This window comes from Schistocerca cancellata, chromosome 6, assembly GCF_023864275.1.
Source record: "Schistocerca cancellata isolate TAMUIC-IGC-003103 chromosome 6, iqSchCanc2.1, whole genome shotgun sequence".
Classification (NCBI taxonomy): Eukaryota; Metazoa; Arthropoda; class Insecta; order Orthoptera; family Acrididae; genus Schistocerca; species Schistocerca cancellata.
The window spans coordinates 600,341,143-600,359,751 of NC_064631.1; the positions used below are offsets into that span (position 1 = coordinate 600,341,143).

Genomic DNA, 18,609 nt, shown 5'->3' on the forward strand with positions numbered 1-18,609 from the left:
ACCCAGACTCTTTCCTGCCTGCTTGTAGGTATAGGGTAGAGTCTGTGTGCATCTGCCACTAGTTTACAAACGTATTTAAATGTTTTTCCTAGCAGGATAACACCAGTTGAAGAGCGTCGTCAATTTTTGAGCTGTATTGCGAGATTAGATAGTCCCTGTGTAGCGCCATGCATATAGTTACGTAATTAGGCCTAATATTTATGATTAATTATGTAATTAGGACCGATCTTTACTTCAGTTTCCCAACCAAAATAAATAAAGAACACTAACCTAGCTTCCCTCTCCTGCATCTGGACAGTTTCCATGAGTGTGTGTGTGTGTGTGTGTGTGTGTGTGTGTGTGTGTGTGTGTGTGCGTGGGGGGGGGGGGTAGTTGTGCTTTCTGTATCCAGGAGGACTGGTGTTCGAGTCCCAGAAACGGCATCGTCATTTTTAATTTCCTGCCAGTTCCCAGGTGGTGTGTGAGTGCGACATCCGTACAGCCCTGTGACAAAGAAAATCTCGCCAAAATTCGAAATTCCAGCCAAAATTCAAAATTCCTGTCAAAATTCGAACTTCCATCCAGTAGGGTATTTGGGGGTGGGAAAAAGGGAGGGGGAGGGGCCGGGTACATACGTGTCGGCTGAGGAAAAAACATGACGTCATCTGGGAGTAGGTGGGGCGATGGGGAAGCAGGGGGCTAGTTAATTGATCAGTTTAATTAATTTGCGTATCAATTTGATATTAAAATTGCAGGAGAACCGCGATCTCCCTTCTACTCACACTGCCCCACCTCAGTGTGGTGCTGCATGGGTAACAGTGCCCATGGCCTCTACTGTGTAGCACAATTTTGCTATGTGGTGGTGACCGTGCACCTGCCTAAGAAGTATGTGTGGAGCACTATGGCCCGCCTAAAGTAATAAAATGGCAGGCCCTGATGGTGATAACAAAGGTTTAAAAAAATGTTCAGTTTCGAAATCGACCAATGGACGACCGCCAAATCCCTCAACACAAGCTTGGCCTCTTTCCCTTGTACTAAAAATGTTGTTTATATGAAGTTTTACACGAGACGTGCGTCTCCTTTCATTATGAATCCGTATTTGTCCTTCTTTTCACTTATTAAATTAGATCGCTTACTGTGCTTTTTACTCTTAATAATGACTCGCCCTTTCCCGCTAGTGATTTTTCCCGTTGTTATGTTTCTATGTGTGTTCAGTTGAAAATTTCTCCTCTCGAGGGCTGACAAGTATAACAAATTCCATGCTCGTGCCGCAACAGTTGCTTTAGGGGGAAAAGAGAAAGGACAGGTAGATACGCGGCCCTCTGGCGGTCTGCTGGCTTGTTCCGACAGCCCGACGACTCAGCCGTTTTGTCAGGCGCATCCAGGCACGCCTCCTATCTGGTTACATGACGGGCTCTTCATGTGAAACGTAAGATCTCCACTCCATCTAGCTCTGTTAGAATATGGAGACGTCACGGAACTGAAAGTTAACTTAATGTCGCCACACAGGTCTTGATGGTCTCGCTGTATATTTCGATCACTTTGGTTCTTCAGAAAGCATCGCGAAAGAATTCTAAACGACACGGCCTCTCGGTGGATTTACTTTGAAGCTAGACCGCCGGCACCCGTTACTCAAAACGGTGAGAGTAACGTAACTGAAATATGTAAAATTCATAAAAAGAACTACACATACATGAAATCAACGAATCTAAAATTGGAAGCATATTCATCACAACATCGAAACATGCTGTGGTCGTTGAAAAGCTATACATCTCCAGTTGAGACAAACCATACAGGCGGTATATAAAGTAGCAGAAGACGTATTTACGACTGTAATGAAAACGGTGTCGAGGTGGCCGGGACGCGTAGCCAAGTGAATGGGCGGCACGTGGGAAGAGGATGTTCCTTGCTGGACAGGACCGAGACGACGGAAAAACCGACGAAGGTTGCATGTTCTTAGAGGACACACAGAATTAACATGGATCCGTATTGCAGAACACTGACGCTTGAAAAAATTTAGAGCCGTTAATTCATCAGTGGATGACAAATGGCTCGTGATCTAACAAACCCAAAACGTCCGGTGTACGCTGTTATCGATCGTGGGTATGTCCACCTACATTATCGGTAAGGCATCGTTTCTACAGAAGTTAAACTGAAACGACGTGGAAAAGTGTACAACTAACCATTAATAAGACATGTCGATACACTGCTCCAGTAATGACTGAGTGTAAACACGTGTAATTACACAGAACAACTCTGAAGAGTTAGTCTAATTTGTCATTAACGGGAGAAACAATAGTATAATGAATTTTTAATAATAAAAGGAAATAAAACGTTCAGAAATCGTAAAATGGGTAATTTATAATTAAAACAATTAGCTTTGATTAAATTTAAGCACATGTAACAATTAACAGTTCAAGTATGTGCGATAATGATCATTACTAAGGAGGAATCTAATTTTTGTAGGCAAAAGATCACAAAATTACTTAGCTAAATCTAAATATATGTTCAAAACTTCAGAATTCTTTAAAGAACTTACAGAAGAAGTCCAAGCTAAGTGAATTATTCCATTACGCAGTGCAGTAACAATTATATTGTCTAACCTCATGTTAATTTTTACTGTTGCTATTTTTAATTAACCATGCTTGCAAATAATTATCATTCACTCTCAAGACTATAATACTTACATATAAATTACTTCAAGACAACAGCAGAATACTAAGGCATCGCTAAAACACGATGGCCAACACATCGATACACAAATTTAGTAAAACGCATAAAAATAATTGGCATACTTCAATGAAATTCAGAATTCACTGTTTTTTTCCAGGTTCTGTAATTTCAACAGTCATTAAATATTAATTTCAAAGGTTAATTGAGATTTTTCTTGTACAAGAATTTCGTGCTGACTTTGAGTAACTGACAAAAAATGAACTTACAATTTAAGAAAAATGTAACTATACTGTCTGGCCAATTGTGATATGTTATTTTAACATTTCATTCATGGCGTGATTCACCTAGACTTAAGATAATAAGATGTGGACCCCGTTTATGGTGACAATGACTTGGGTTAACGACCACTATAAATTTATGACTGACGTTCATGTAAGTAATATACTGTTTAAAGAAAGCTCTAATACATCGGCAAGTCTTTGAGGCACTTAAGTGTCTCAGATGGTTCAGTTTTACCACATGATGAATAAGACTGCTTCAGCTGTATGATAAATCTTTATTTCTGACCCAGTTATTTGAGCGTCATCAGAGCCACGTCTTCAGGGATACAGATTCGTTTCATTATTTATTCCAAACGATGAGCAGATGACCGAACATCCTTTGTCCAACAGTGATAAGACTGTTTAACCGCCAAGAGGTCGTTAGTCCAATTTAAAATAGAGCAGAATGCCGACAAAACATCCCGATACAGGGCTACTAAGACTTAAAATCATCGTGACAAAATGAGGTCCGCAGTGACCACCTAGACGAACTCACGATGCTGCGGATAACCAACAAACAAAATGCTCTTCCTCGGTTTTACTTTCTGCGAAGCTGACGGTGCGACGTACTAACTCGGTGCCAACAATTACAAACAATAATCGGGTCTCAGTTTCCAGCTGTAAAGATATTTTATGAGATGCTGTGGTCAAACAACACTCAACTTTTATAATTCTCTTGAAGCCCCCATATAAATCATCAATGTACTGTGGTCCATGGAAATTGCCTTTCATTCACAGTTAAAAGGCATTCCTGCAATCATAGCCACTATGCCAGCCTTACACACACTTTCGCATTCGCTTTCTCCCGCAACTAAAAGACGCCGACTTCTGCTCACTATTATGTCGTATTCTCCCTGAGTACACCAACGACTTTACTTTCACGGCTCAGACAGCATCATACAGTTTTTGCGAAACTACATTCCTCACATTGCCAATGTGTCAACTACTCTTATAAAAATGTTACGAGATTTGTTTTTAATCGTTTACAACAAGAAACAAGAGAAACATACCGTTCATGAAAAGGCACAGAATTCAGTAATCCAAAATTCATGTACTAATATAATTTGACATACTGTGTTGTAGTGTCACAGTGAGATGATTACGATAATCAAGATCGTGAAATTTATATAAAGAACCAGTCACCCTGAAAGCCTGAAATACATAAGTAATCAGACTAATCAAGCTGGTAGGAGCACTGCGGCCACACAAAATTTTAACAACTGTCTTCCATTCGACCTATTATCGTCTAAAATCTAAAATAAGATTTTTGGTAAGCCAAAGGTTTCCCTGTTGTCATTATATAGGGTACAGGACGTTAAAAAATCGAAGTACTGTGAATTCTACGGCGCAAATACTTCTATCGGGTGGATCTTCTTGTCGTAAGAGACACGCGTAATGTCCACTGAGACGGCCAGTAACAAATATTTCCCCACTCCTGTGAGAATGGATGGAGGTGCGACATTGGCAGATTGTCAAATTTGCCACCCTCTCTCATGGCGCAACAGACTACAGGAAGATGTGCACTGAGTAACAGCGTTTTCGTAGGTATCAGCCTTTCCAACTTTGTCATTTCGTTTGCCTCGAATCGCATATGTCCTGATGACAAACAGCGTATCTCTTTCGCTTTCCTTTGTAAAAGGTCGGAATGCTATATCTGCTTCGGTAGAGATACATTATTAACCCACACAAATATTATAGGCCTATATTATTTACATCATATCCCGTGTAATAGTTAAAATATCGCACTAGGAAGTTTTAGCATCAATGTTTGAAAGGTGTCTTTATTGAGTATCGAACTGGATTGTTTATGTTCAGGCCCTTTAAGAGACACACATATACGAACATCTACAGGATACACTCACTCTTACGCGTGAAAAAGGAGAAAATACTGGCTCTTATGTGTAAAGATCTGCCTTTCGTAATACTCAAGGTCACGTGGCTTATGCACGGTAGAAAGCTAGTCTGCTTCAAAATAATCATTCTAGAATAAAGACAAGACGAAGCATAGCGTTTCTCGAGACACTTCTCTTCGCCGGACTTCAATTCTCTTGACGTTTTTCTCAGCGATGACCTGGAAATTCTCGGTGATGCTCTGCCAGGCTTAAACATGCTGTACCTTGAACAACGTATCAAAAAATCGTATAACGTTATTCGGTTACTAGTGTGAGTATTCGATTCATCGTGGGACGTGCGGACGTTTGTATTTCATTGCATGAAGAGCGTTTTGAATATCTGTTCCCAAATCGGCATTAATACAAACAGAATAAATGCACCGTGGAAGACTAACCATACCAACTATTTTGTTCTGTTCCCGATAAGCAGTGTACTTCCTGATGTTTACAACAGTAGTTTCTACTCACCTACATACTTCTCAAGTTGACGTGTGGTGTATATTTAATTATGCGCTCCATTTATGATCCACTGTCTCAGTACGCGAAATAATCTGCTTTGTCTCGACTTACTAGTTATCATGCAGTTATATGGTGACGTAATACGACCGTTTTACGCTATGTTTGAAACAGTGATCCTTTAGACATACTCAGAAAGTTCACCTCGAAGTATTTGGCCTGTTTACTTTTTAACTGCACTCTTTTAACCTCTCTGGACATCGTCGTGATAGTATCACACTGGCGGATCGACACTAAGAAGGATATCAATTCCTCTGATCTCTTCTTTGAGCCTCCCCTTCTGCCTCCTCGTACCTTCCTTGTTGATTACTTACTCTAATGCCGTTCAGCTGTAGGTCACATCAGAATTAAGTATGTGACCTACTTTTAAAATTTATAGCTCTAATATTTCGGACGGGCAACGGCCTTGCCGCAGTGAATACACCGGTTCCCGTGAGATCACCGAAGTTAAGCGCTGTCGGGCGTGGTCGGCACTTGGCTGGGTGACCATCCACGCCGCCATGCGCCGTTGCCATTTTTCGGGGTGCACTCAGCCTCGTGATGCCAATTGAGGAGCTATTCGACCGAATAGTAGCGGCTTCGGTCATGAATACCATCATAACGACCGGGGGAGCGGTGTGCTGACCCCATGTCCCTCCCATCCGCATCCTCCTCGTAGGATGACACGGCGGTCGGATGGTCACGATGGGCCACTTGTGGCCTGTAGGAGGAGTGGTAATAATAATGTTTCGTACAACAAGTCAAAGTTTTACAAGCGACCGTTCATATGTTTTCGCAATGCAATCCCCCAAAAAAATGGGAGCTGATCGATACGCCGCAACCCACCTACACGCAGAAACCGGTCGGCAGCAGACGTCGCGACTGAAATACGCGTCGGTGCGGGGACAGCAATATTGCGCGTGGCGGCGGCAGTTTCCTGTTTCGGCAGCCGGCTGAATACCACGTAAATCATAATTAGGACCGGCAGGCAGTACGTTATTCTCAACGGCTCTTTTCCCCTACTCACTTTCGCGACCTCTGACCCGCCGTGCGACAGTAGGGGTCGCATTTAACGCCTGGCCGAGGCGCTTCCGCGACATTATGTGACCGCTCACTTGGCTATGCCTGCCTGGCGAACTCTAATCACGAGCCCGAAAACCCAGGAGGTTGTTTGCATCACCAGCTAGTTGCTTATTAATGTCAAACACTACTCCAGTTGTCGTGGGACGTGCCGCAGTGGTAAAAGTTCCTTTAACCTCAATATGAAGAAGCCACTGGTGGAGTGGTACCGATCGCCCGTTTTATTATATCTAATTGTACTGTTCAGACCAGATCAGCCAAAAATATTCATGATGTTGTTCCCTGTTACTATCTGCTTTGCAGCTCTCCTTCGGACAATCTGTCATATTATTTAACCATGATTTATTCCGTCGAACATCTTCATACCTAGTCTCATACATTGACGAAACTGCTCGAATTGCTCTTCCTGCTGTTAAAAACGTTATAAAATTATGCTAAACTAGAGAATAAGTATGATGTCTACCACTACTACCTTTCTTGAAGGTTTCGCAGCCAGAGGTTTTGATGCTGGAAACACGTGAAATGTTCTGGAAGGTATTTTGTAGAATTTGTTTTGCAGCTTAGGGAGCGTCTTCGTTTGTGATAGTTTATCAGGAAAGAATAAGACGAAATTGTTCTCCAAAACTAATTACAGTTGGTAACGATACGAGGGGCACGAATTTTATCTGTAAATTTTTTTCTAACAACATAGGGGCTATAAGAAAATTATGGCGAAGTACTGATGACATAGTCTGACGACCCCGTCGGTAATTTGTGTTGTTCTGAGAGGTAGACCTAAAACCGTAAATAGCTTAGAACAGTGTTAAGTAAGTAGATAGATCAATATTTAGGAAATTTTATTTCTTATGATTCATAGGTTTAGAGACAATATTTTATTAAAGTGTCAACTAAATCTTTACTAACAGCCAGTATTCACTCAATATGTGCTCGTATGCGGATATACGGAAGACTATACACGTCAGTGGTACACCTCCAATTAATCTTTATCAGGGTTGTGTAAAATTCAGAAATGAGAGAGAGATCAGGCAAAGACACATCATCAAAACTATTACAAAATTGGCTTATTTTCCATCTGTAGATCGCTACTTTTACTATCTAAAAGTGATTCATCTCAGACAATGTCATCTATCGAATATCATTTCTCGTAGTAGCGATCAAGTGACGGACAGTAAGTATACTTCCCGCAAATAAGAATCGCGGGTAAATCCTTACGACAAGTTTGTCCAGTTTTGACAAAACAAAACTATGCTCAGCAACCGTAAAAGAAATTCCTAGATTCCTAGACCTGGAAAACAGAGGACGAGGAGGACTGCATATTGCTGAAATATATTTGAACCACCCTTGGTTTCCTGACAGCAGTACTATTTGCTTAGGGCACAGAAAAGCTGCAGCGAAAAAGCAAAAAATTTAACAGAACAAGTTTGAAAGTAGGTGCGAAAAACCTTTATAATATAACTAAAATAATAAACACATCAAAAAATAACAGTACAAATCAACAACAAACAAAGCCAGTTAACGAGTTTAGGTATTTCGGGCAGATAACGTAATGAGTATTTAGGGAAGATAAGGTACGGAATGGATGGAGAGATAAATAAATACGCAGAAGAGCGAAAGCTGCTAGAGTGTTTCTGGGAAACAAACTACTGCATTCAAAACTAAGCTTCCGGTACCTTTGGAAAGACCATTAAATTGATGGTTCCTGACTGATATGCATGCTGAGCCCTGTTAGGTGACAGGAATCCAAGAACACGGATCAGGGAGGATACTTGATTGGAAGACGAAGCTATGAAAACAATTAAAAAATTGGTTGAGATTGGCGGGGACGTGACGTCAGGCGAATGGGTGGTAGGTGGACCAAGAGAGTTCTCTGCTTGATACGAGCTTAGAACGAGATGACGGCGTGATACAAGATGTGTATATTTAATTAGAAACCTTACAGAAGCAACGCGGTGAAGATCGTAATATATTAGAGAGCTAGAGAAGACCTTTACTCAACCATGGATGTCAAATGGTCCACAGTGATGATCATAATTGTAGTTAGCCTACAGCAGGCACTAGGGATATTTTCTGTATGCACTCGTTCACAATAAATGCTGCGTTGTACTATCCTCACATACTCTCTGCCTGTCGCGGATAAATTCCTTGATCCTAACTTACAACCACGAAAATAATGTTAATAGAAGCTCGATGTCTTGACCGCAGTCCCTCTATGAACAGGATGAAACACGTACGTGTGAAACTGGATCTGCATTATTCTAATCACTTGTAGCATATATTCTCTGATTATTATCTATCGTAAGAATAAGGCGTCACACGATCGTTCAAAACACTGTCCTTTCTTCAATACTGCAAGGAGAGGCAATTAATTCTTTTCTTGCCCTAACGACTTTGGGCATGAGACTGAAAATTCTTCTGATAAGTGAATTCAAGTCTGACTTGAGCAATTCTGAAGGTGATTAATCAGATATCAGGCGTGCAACTACAACTCAGTCCATCCCTCGCCTGTGTACTCGAAAACTTCGGCCGTCTTCTGAGAGAACAAACGGATCTTGCATTATCCTGGAGAAATACGACAATGCACAATTCCTAATGTGTTTCTCCTCATTCTCACATCAAGCAGATCAATATCAAGGTACATTAAGGGGGTAGACCATGTTGATGCTTGATTCTGGAACCGATATTCAAAAACTATTTTTTCAATCAAACAACAACCAAATTAAAAAAAATAAGTTTAGACCTTTACTGTACACTTCTAAAATTGTATTACGTATTTTTTTAAATAATGAGCTAGCACCCAGAAGACACAACACGAAATCGACGAATGACCTTCGCGAAATGCGAGGACGGTTGGTTGGAGTTTTGTGAGCCACAGTTTTCAACCTAGAATAAAATTTCAAAAACTGCTTTGAAACTGATTATAACGTCTACGTTAGTACTTTGTTGTTGTTGTTGTCTTCAGTCCGAAGACTCATCGGATGCAGCTCTCCATGCTACTCATTTGTGCGAGCCTTTTCATCTCCAAAAATCTGCTGCAACCGACATATTTCTGAATCTGCTTACTGTATCCATCCCTTGGTCTCCCTCTACGACTTTTTCTTCCCACACTTCCCTCAAATACTATATTGGTGATCCCTTGATGTCTCAGAATGTGTGCTATTAACCGATACCCTCTTTTGGTCAGTTTATGCCGCAAATTTCTTGTCTCCCCAATTTCATTCAGTACTTCATATAATCTTCAGCATTTTTCCGTAGCACCACATTTCGAAAGCTTCTATTTTCTTTTCATCTAAACTGTTTATCGTCCGTGTTTCACTTCGATACATGGCTACACCCCAGACAAATATCAGATAAGACTGCCTAACATTTAAATCTATATTCGATGTTTATAGATTTTTCTTCAAAAATTTTTTTCTTGTCATCGCCAGTCTACATTTTATATACTCTCTAGTTCGGCCATCATCATTTATCTTGCTGCACAAATAACAAAACTCATCTACTACTTTAAGTGTCCCGTTTTCTAATCTGATTCCCTTAGCATCACGTGATTTAATTCGACTACATTCTATTTCATAGTACGTAGGAATATTTTAAAAAATTGTTTCTAGTGAAACGGCGGCGCTCTTAAATAAAAGTAAATATTTGGCAAAAAAGTATAGTTATAAAAACGTGCACCAAGAAGCAAAAATTACAGTAGAAGAAACGCCGACTCTCAAGTTACAAAAGATATAATGACTTTCAACTGGCGTTCTTAATATTGAAACTGAACAAACCTTTAATCGCCAGTACCAGCCAATGTTGAACAACTCTCATTTTACGAAATTAAACCGATTAACTGGCTTCAGCTAACCAATCGAAGAGTTTTTCGCACTACTGGGATTACTTTTTCTGTCCATTAAATACGTTTATTTGTCATTTTCGAACACTCACGTTTTATTTAGCACTAAAAACAAGTAAACTGACAAGTTCAGCTTACGGGAGGCAAGTACGTGCTTTCAGACAGATTACCATAAACTAGTCATGTTACGAAGGTGAATCTTGTTGAGAAGAGTATTTTATTTTATACTAAAACCCCCTGTGTTACTATCGGAAACTAACAGCACCACTATTCCGTCATTATCTACACAGACAGAAAAAAATCGCAACACCAAAAAATTTTGGAAATACATTTCTCTAGATAACACATTTAAGCTATTAACATTGCACCATCAAAGGTCAATATATATGTGACAAAAGATGTTACAAATGTGAAATTTTGGTATATTAATTACTGGTGTCACCTGTAGATTGTTGAAGCAACCATGCAAACGTGCATGCATTGTGTTTTACAGGTGCCGGATGTTAGCTTGTAGGCTGGAATTCCATGCCGGTTGTCCTTGGTCGATCTATACAGGGGCAGCTAATGCAGTTTGTGGATGACATTGGAGTTACCGTCCGATGATGTCCCATACGTGGAGGAAAATCTGGTGATGGAGCAGACCAAGGCAACATGTCGACACTCTGTAGAGCATGTTTGGTTATAACTATGGTAGGTGGGCGAGCGTTATCTTATTGGAAAACAGCCTCTGGTATGTTGTTCATAAATGGCAGCACAGCACGTCGAATCACGAGACTGACGTACAAATTTTCAGTCCGGGTGTGTGAGATAACCACAGTCATACGAAATCGCACCCCAGATCTTAACCAGATGTAGGTACAGAGTGTTTATCACGTAGGCAATCATTGGCAGCTTTAATAAGAAAACACGATAAATCGCCGTCCTGCCCTTCAATGAACTCTCGTTTGACACCAGTGACGTCTCAAACTGCTGTAATTTGGGGTAAGTGGAATGCACGCTACAGGGTGTCTGGCTCGGAGCTGTCCTTGAAATAACTGATTTGTAGCAGTTCGTTGTGTCACGTTGGTGGCAACTGCTTCTCAGATTACTGCTTCAGATGCCGTACGATGCGCCGGAGTCAGACGCCAAACATTATGGTTTCCCTTTCGGCAGTGTCACGCGGCCGTCAGAAACCGTTCTCCTTCTTGCGACTGTGCATTCTCGCGATCACCGCTGCCAAGAATCATGTGAAATTTTTGCCTAGTCTTTATGTAGTTTCGCAGATTGAACGCCCAGCTTCTCGTAGCCCAGTTACAAGACCTCGTTCAAGCTCAATGAGGTACTGATGATGGCGTGTTTGTCTCCTTAAAGGCTTTCTGGACTGGCATCAACTCATTACGTAGAAAGTCAAAGGTAACCAACGCTCACGACATCTACAGTGTGTGTTTACAGCAAACCTGATTTGCAACCCCACAGTGGCGCTACTAGCGCCACCCTTATGCGACTGGCATGAATTCTGAACAAACATCGTCTTTCAGATGTACGAGGGGAAGTAAAAAAAGTAAAAGGACTTTTAAGAAAAGGAATTATTATTATTTTCGATTATTCCCTTCTGAGAGAGCGATTGAACTTGAGTAGTCATGATTTCTTCTTCTTTCTTCGTTCTTCCCAAATTCTCTATATCCGTTCACTGTGTTCTCTCTTGCGGTCTTCCGACCATCTTTTTCCCGTTCTGTTCTCCGTATGTTCTTGTTTAAGTGTGTGTTTATTTATGATGTTTCTAATCTGTTCTCTATTGTTTATGTTGACTTGTGTGATCCCCAGTTCTTTAATATCTTCTTCTGCTTCAGTGATCCACTTGTCTTGATTTTGCTCTTGTTTACTATCTCAAAGATTTGTCTTGTGAGCCTGCTTTTATCATCCTGCTGTTATGTCCATAAAATTTCATCCTTCTCTTTCTAATTGTGTCTGTTATTGTTTCTATGTCTTTGTAAATCCCTCTAGTTGGCCTCTTCATCCAAATTCCTTCCCGAAATACTGGTCCATATATTTTCCTCAGAATTTTTCTTCCCTGCTTTTCAATCTCTCTGATCTTCGTATGACCATGAATAACTGTAGTTTCTGCAGCATAAAGTGCTTCTGGTAAGACTACTGTGTTGTAATGCCTTAGTTTCGCATTGACAGAAATAGATTTCTTATAATAGTGATTCCAAGTGAGCTTATATGCTTTTTGTAATCTGGAGATTCTATCTTTATTGGCTATTGAGTTCATTACTAATGATTGGATTATCTCTCCCAGATATCTGAAGTGGGCAACTTGCGCCACTTTCCCGTATTGAGTAGTAATGGAGAGACTATCTGCAGGTTTGTTTTCCATATACTGTGTTTTCTCGAAGGAATCTTTATTCTAATGATAGAAAACTGAAGTATACATTACTTTTCTAAATAACCTCTCTCAGTTTCAACGCAATCCATCCACCGTTTCGTAAGTTTTTTGACTCTGTTGTGGAAAAAGGTTTTTGTTTGCACTTTTAACCAGTTTTGTACCGCATCGGTGACTTCTGCACCGGTTGCAGTTCTTCTCCCCCAAAGCGCTTCCTTCGGTGGCCCAAACATACGGAAACCGCCTGGAGCCGGGTCTGGACTACATGGCGTGTGTTCCAGCAATTCGAATGTCAACTCTTTTATTGTTTCAGTTGGCAGTCGGTTTGGCAGACTGTGGTCGGACGTTATCTTGCTACAGGATGACACATTTTCACAGTTTTCCTTGACGTTTGGATCTTATTGCAGGTTTCAGTTTAGTTCGCAGCACGTCACAGTAGTTCTCACTGTTGACAGTTTCGCCGCTTGGGGTGAAATGAACAGCTACCACACCTTCCATGTCCCAGAATATTGTTAGCATAATCTTACCGGCTGATGGTGACGTTTAAATTTCTTAACTTATCCCATTCTCACAGCCTTACTTTCCGGTTTGTGATTATGCAACCAGGTTTCGTCTACAGTAACGATTTTCAGTAAAAATCCATCTCCCTCGTGATGATAACCCGTCAGATGTCCATCCTTTGATCCTGATGCCGCGCTGACTATTCTCCCAATAGTCACCTTGCGCACACTTTGCGAAAATGTAGCCTGCCGTGTTAGATACACTGAACAATGACTAATATTGTAAGTAGGCTGTTTAGGTTTTCTTATTGGTAACGCCACGTAGCGCTCTGTATGAAAATCACTGGCTGTGCTGTGTGCAGTCAGTGGCTAGTTTGCATTGTTGTCTGCCATTGTAGTGTTGGGCAGCTGGATGTGAACAGCGCGTAGCGTTGCGCAGTTGGAGGTGAGCCGCCAGCAGTGGTGGATGTGGGGAGAGAAATGGCGGAGTTTTGAAATTTGTAAGAATGGATGTCATGAACTGCTGTATATATTATGACTTTTGATGACTATTAAGGTAAATACATTGTTTGTTCTCTATTAAAATCTTTCATTTGCTAACTTTGCCTAATAGTAGTTAGTGCCTTCCGTAGTTTGAATCTGTTATTTAGCTGGCAGTAGTGGCGCTCGCTGTATTGCTGTAGCTTGAGTAACGAAGATTTTTGTGAGGTAAGTGATTTGTGAAAGGTATAAGTTAATGTTAGTCAGGGCCATTCTTTTGTAGGGATTTTTTGAAAGTCAGATTTCGTTGCGCTAAAAATATTGTGTGTCAGTTTAAACACAGTCATGTATAATTGTTCTAAGGGGACGTTTCAATATCTAATGTATTGAAGATTTCGTCCACTGTGATTCGACTGTTCTCCATCACCATATCGTCAACGACTTACAAATTGTTCTTAGTTTTTGATGTCGATGGCCTGTCCGACGTTACCTCGTCACATGGAGAAGTTTTTCCCTGTCTGAAGCGTTCAACCCATTCGAAGACCTTGTTTCATGTCTGTAACCGACAAAACTTGGACATATATTATGTGACATATTGTATTGGAAGAAGCCCGTATTAGTAAATCTTATTCTTGAAAAAATACTTCATATATGTGTGTGTGGGTTGATAGCAGCAACTGCGGCATAAGCTTTAACCCTTTACATGAAAAAATAGACATAATTTTAATTTTTTTTCAAAATTAACATTTATTATCATAGTAAGCAACGAATACAAAACGAAATTGGCAAAAAGTAAACATTAGATTGTTTTAAAGAAGTGGTTTCACTCTGGAATATAATTTTAAAATTTTGAACAAAATTAACTTCTATTATCATAGGAAGCAATGAATACATAATGAAACAGACAAAAAGTAAACAATCAGTTGTTTTAAGGAGGTTCAAATGGCACTGAGCACTATGGGACTCAACTGCTGAGGTCATTAGTCCCCTAGAACTTAGAACTAGTTAAACCTAACTAACCTAAGGACATCACAAACATCCATGCCCGAGGCAGGATTCGAACCTGCGACCATAGCGGTCTTGCGGTTCCAGGCTGCAGCGCCTTTAACCGCACGGCCACTTCGGCCGGCATTTTAAGGAGGTGCTTTCACATCGCAACCACTAGGACATACCACTCATCATTTCATATATTAAATGTGAAGGAAAATTCTCTTTTTTCCTAGACAAAATCCCACCTCTGGATGCTTTTATGAAATCATAATGCCTAAAACGAATTAAAGTGCAAAATAAGAAGCAAAAATGGGACTTAAATTCAATAAACTTTGTGTCAAACTACACAATGCGACAGCCCTTCCATTGCGAAGCCAGTCGTAGAAGCAGTAGTGCAAATTCTAAGTTGCTTTACAATAACATTAGATATACTTGCTTTCACTGCCAATGATCTCAGTATGGCCACTATAAGAAAAACAACACATCACAATCCCCTACAAACACGTAGCACCATCTCCGCGCCTACTGTCGATTTGAACACTGTAAGTGACTGGTACGGTGGACTATATTTGTAGAAGTACATCTGTGAATCACTAGATCCCTCGGTCTTGCATCAGCATCGGCGGTTTCATGCTAAAGGCACTATTTCTCGAAAAAATTAGTGAACTGGTGGTTTCAGGTAGAAACCACCGGTATCGCTACTAAAAGGGTCAAGAAAACGTCACCTGCCTTTGGCAAAGAGCCCGGCTGGCGCAAAAGCGGCCCGGCGCAGTGTCGGTGCTGACGGGTCACGTCGGAGGCCGCGTATGACGCAGCGCGACCCTCTGGGTACACACTACACGTCACCGCGGCCTCCCGCTGCGCTAGCCATTATGCGGAGAGGGGCCGCTGAGGAGGTCGTTGTTGGTAATTAATAGCTAAACACGTGTCTGGCGGGACGCTGACAGCGGCCTGCCTAAGCCGAAGACATTCAGCCGTCTGCTTGGCTCGCCGTTGGAGGGTCGGATGTCTCTAGCAGCCGCACCTGTGAGTTAAGCTTTGAGCTTCAGCAGTGTGAATATTGAAAGACTTCTCAGTCGCCTCTTTCGCAAGATACACAGATTAATACTCGCTTTATGACGAAATTTCTGTATTATGTCTCTGCACAGTCGACAATTGTATTAGCAATGGAGCAGGTAATTTAAATAATAATCAAATACAAATTTAAGTGTTACCATGTCTTTAGTGAAAGTATCTGTCTGGAATGCAGTCCCGTACGGAATTGAAACATGGACGATAAACAGTTCAGACATGTAGTTATAATGAAATGTAGACCTTTCGCTGCAGCGAGAGGTCTAGATTTCATTGCAACTTCATTCTTCGAGAGTTGCAAGATTACCAATGATATCTGTACAGATACCAGCTTCAGAAGAATGGATGTGGTGCTACAGCAGAATGCCGAAGATAAGATGAGCAGATCGGATAACTAATGAGGAGGCACTGAATCGAATCGGGCACACCTTACAAACGTAGATCAGTTAATGGGTAACAAGGAATATTATCAGATTGGTATTGGAAGGAAGTATGGGTAGTAAACCTCGACTACTGCAATCGAGTTCAAATGGTTTTAGGCTGCAGTAGTTACGCAGGGACCAAGAAGCTTGTACAGGACGGACCAGTGTGGAGAGATGTATCACACCACTTTTCAGAGCACTATTATACACTCAAGAGTCAAATAAACTGGTACACCTGCCTTATATCGTGCAAGGCCCGCGCGACGACGCAGAAGTGCCGCAACACGACGTGGCATGGACTCGACTAATGTCTGAAGTAGTGCTGGAGGGAAATGACACTATGAATCCTGCAGGGCTGACCATGAATCTGTAAGAGTACGACGGGGTGGAGAGCTCTTCTGAGCAGCACGTTACAAGGCACCCCGGATATGCTCAATAACGCTAATGTACCGGGAGTTTAGAGACCAGCGGAAATGTTTAAACTCAGTAGAGTGTTCCTGAAGCCACTCTGTAGCAATTCTGGACGTATGGGGTGTCGCATTGTCCTGCTGGAATTGCCCAAGTCCGTCGGAATGCACAACGGACACGAATGGACGCAGGTGATCAGACAGGATTCCTACATACGTGTCAGCTGGCATACTCGCATCTAGACATATGAGGGGTCCAGTATCATTCCAACTGCACAAGTCCACACAATTACAGAGCCTCCACCAGCTTGAACAGTACGCTGCTCACATGCTGGGTTCATGACGCTGTCTTCATAGCTGTACACGTCAATCCGCCCAATACAATCTGAATCGAAACTAGTCCGACCAGGTAACATGTTTCCAGTCATCAGCAGTCCAATGTCGGTGATGATGGGCCCAGGCGAGGCGTAAATCTTTGTGTCGTGCAATCGTCAAGGGTACACAAGTGGGCCTTCGTCTCCCGATCTTAACCAGTGGCGTCATATGTTCTTTTTTTGATGGTTTGGGAGACGGGTGTGATGTAGAGTAACGAAAAGTGAGCATATTACAGTTCTTTATTAATTTGGAGGAGGGAGGAAATTACTGCTTAACGCCATATCGACAAGAAGGTCATTAGAGACGGAACACAAGCTTGAATTAGGGAAGGATGGCGAAGGAAAGTGGCCGTGCCCTTTCTAAGGAATCATCCCGGCGTTTGCCTTGAGCGACTTAGCGAAATCACAGAAGATTAAAATCAGGATGGCCGGACGCAGGTTTGAATAGCCATCCTCCTGAATTCGACGGCAGTGTGCTAACCACGGCACTGATTGTTTACTTTGGACAGTCACTGAGGCGCACCCTCGTTTCTGGCGTGGTTTAGCACCGGCTCGTAATATTCCAACTTGAATCGTCTGCTGTGAGAGACGCACCATGCGCTGTCCGTGTGCTGCAGAGTAGACGGACTGCTGAACTAGTGTGGCAGGCACGTCGGGAAATGAGTCGACAACGGCGGCCAAACCACCACAGAGCTCTGCTGTGGACATGTGGCAGGCAGAATAGTCTCCTCCCTTGTGACAGGTCATGACATTGCCCAGAGTATAACTCTGGAAGAAAAGCTGGAAAGCAGCGGTAGGCAGTTGGGAGACTCCGGGTGCACAGTGTTGACTGCCAGGCCCTCGGCAGTCAGGCGGTGGTCCTTGGATCGTTACCAGGAGATGGTACTGGTAGTAGCGACATAGTTGTGCCGTAAACTCCAAGTCTTGCGTCAGTAGAACTCGCAGCAACATCTGACACACGGTAGGTGCCGTTCATAGCCCTTTCATGACGATCATCTCCTACTGGGGTGGGTCGGGCTGAGATACAGCTGCTCGGTGTTGACTTCGTGGAAGGGATTGCATTTCTGTGTCGTGTGAGGTAACGGGCGAGTTGTTGCTCCCTGGAAATATTCTAATTTTGGGGTTGGCTTAGCCGCGTGGTGGCATCTCGGCGGGCCGCGGCCCGGCAGCAACCACATGGTGTCGAACGTTAGCGAGCATGAGGTTTTGCCCCAGCTCGTGGTCTAGCCACTTGGCTGGGAATTCTATGGTGACGCTTTGTCGATGAAGGAGATTTCTAAGCCGGGAGTACCAAAGATGGCGGACTTTGTGGAACCTTAATGGCACACATTTCACAGTTCGTATAGAAATTAATAGTAGCCAGATGAATCATGATACTTCAGCAAGAAACATATACATTACTATTATTTGCACAACCATTCTGATGGTGTAATCAGATTTTCGATATCTTCATTAGTTTAAAGTTTAGTATCTGACGACAAATTATACAAGTAACACCCAGCAACGAATTTCCAAAATGCAAGCGGTTCATACGATTTCGTCGATCGACGTGTCTTTAGAAATCTATTAGTGTAAACCTAAATTGGTATAAATTACAGGCATGTAACCTGAATAGTACAGGAGCTATTGGAGGTCAAAGTGGCCCATTACTATCGATCGCGTCAGGCCGTAAGTACTCCACAGTTACACGAAAAAACGGTAGCAGCATGGTTATAGATATACTTATTCA

General features: G+C 42.0%; 1 pseudogene; it reads left to right on the forward strand.

Annotated features, from left to right (window-relative positions):
• Nucleotides 1-5,776: 5,776 nt before the first annotated feature.
• Nucleotides 5,777-5,894, forward strand: LOC126089699 (5S ribosomal RNA; annotated as a pseudogene).
• The last annotated feature ends 12,715 nt before the right edge of the window (nt 5,895-18,609 follow it).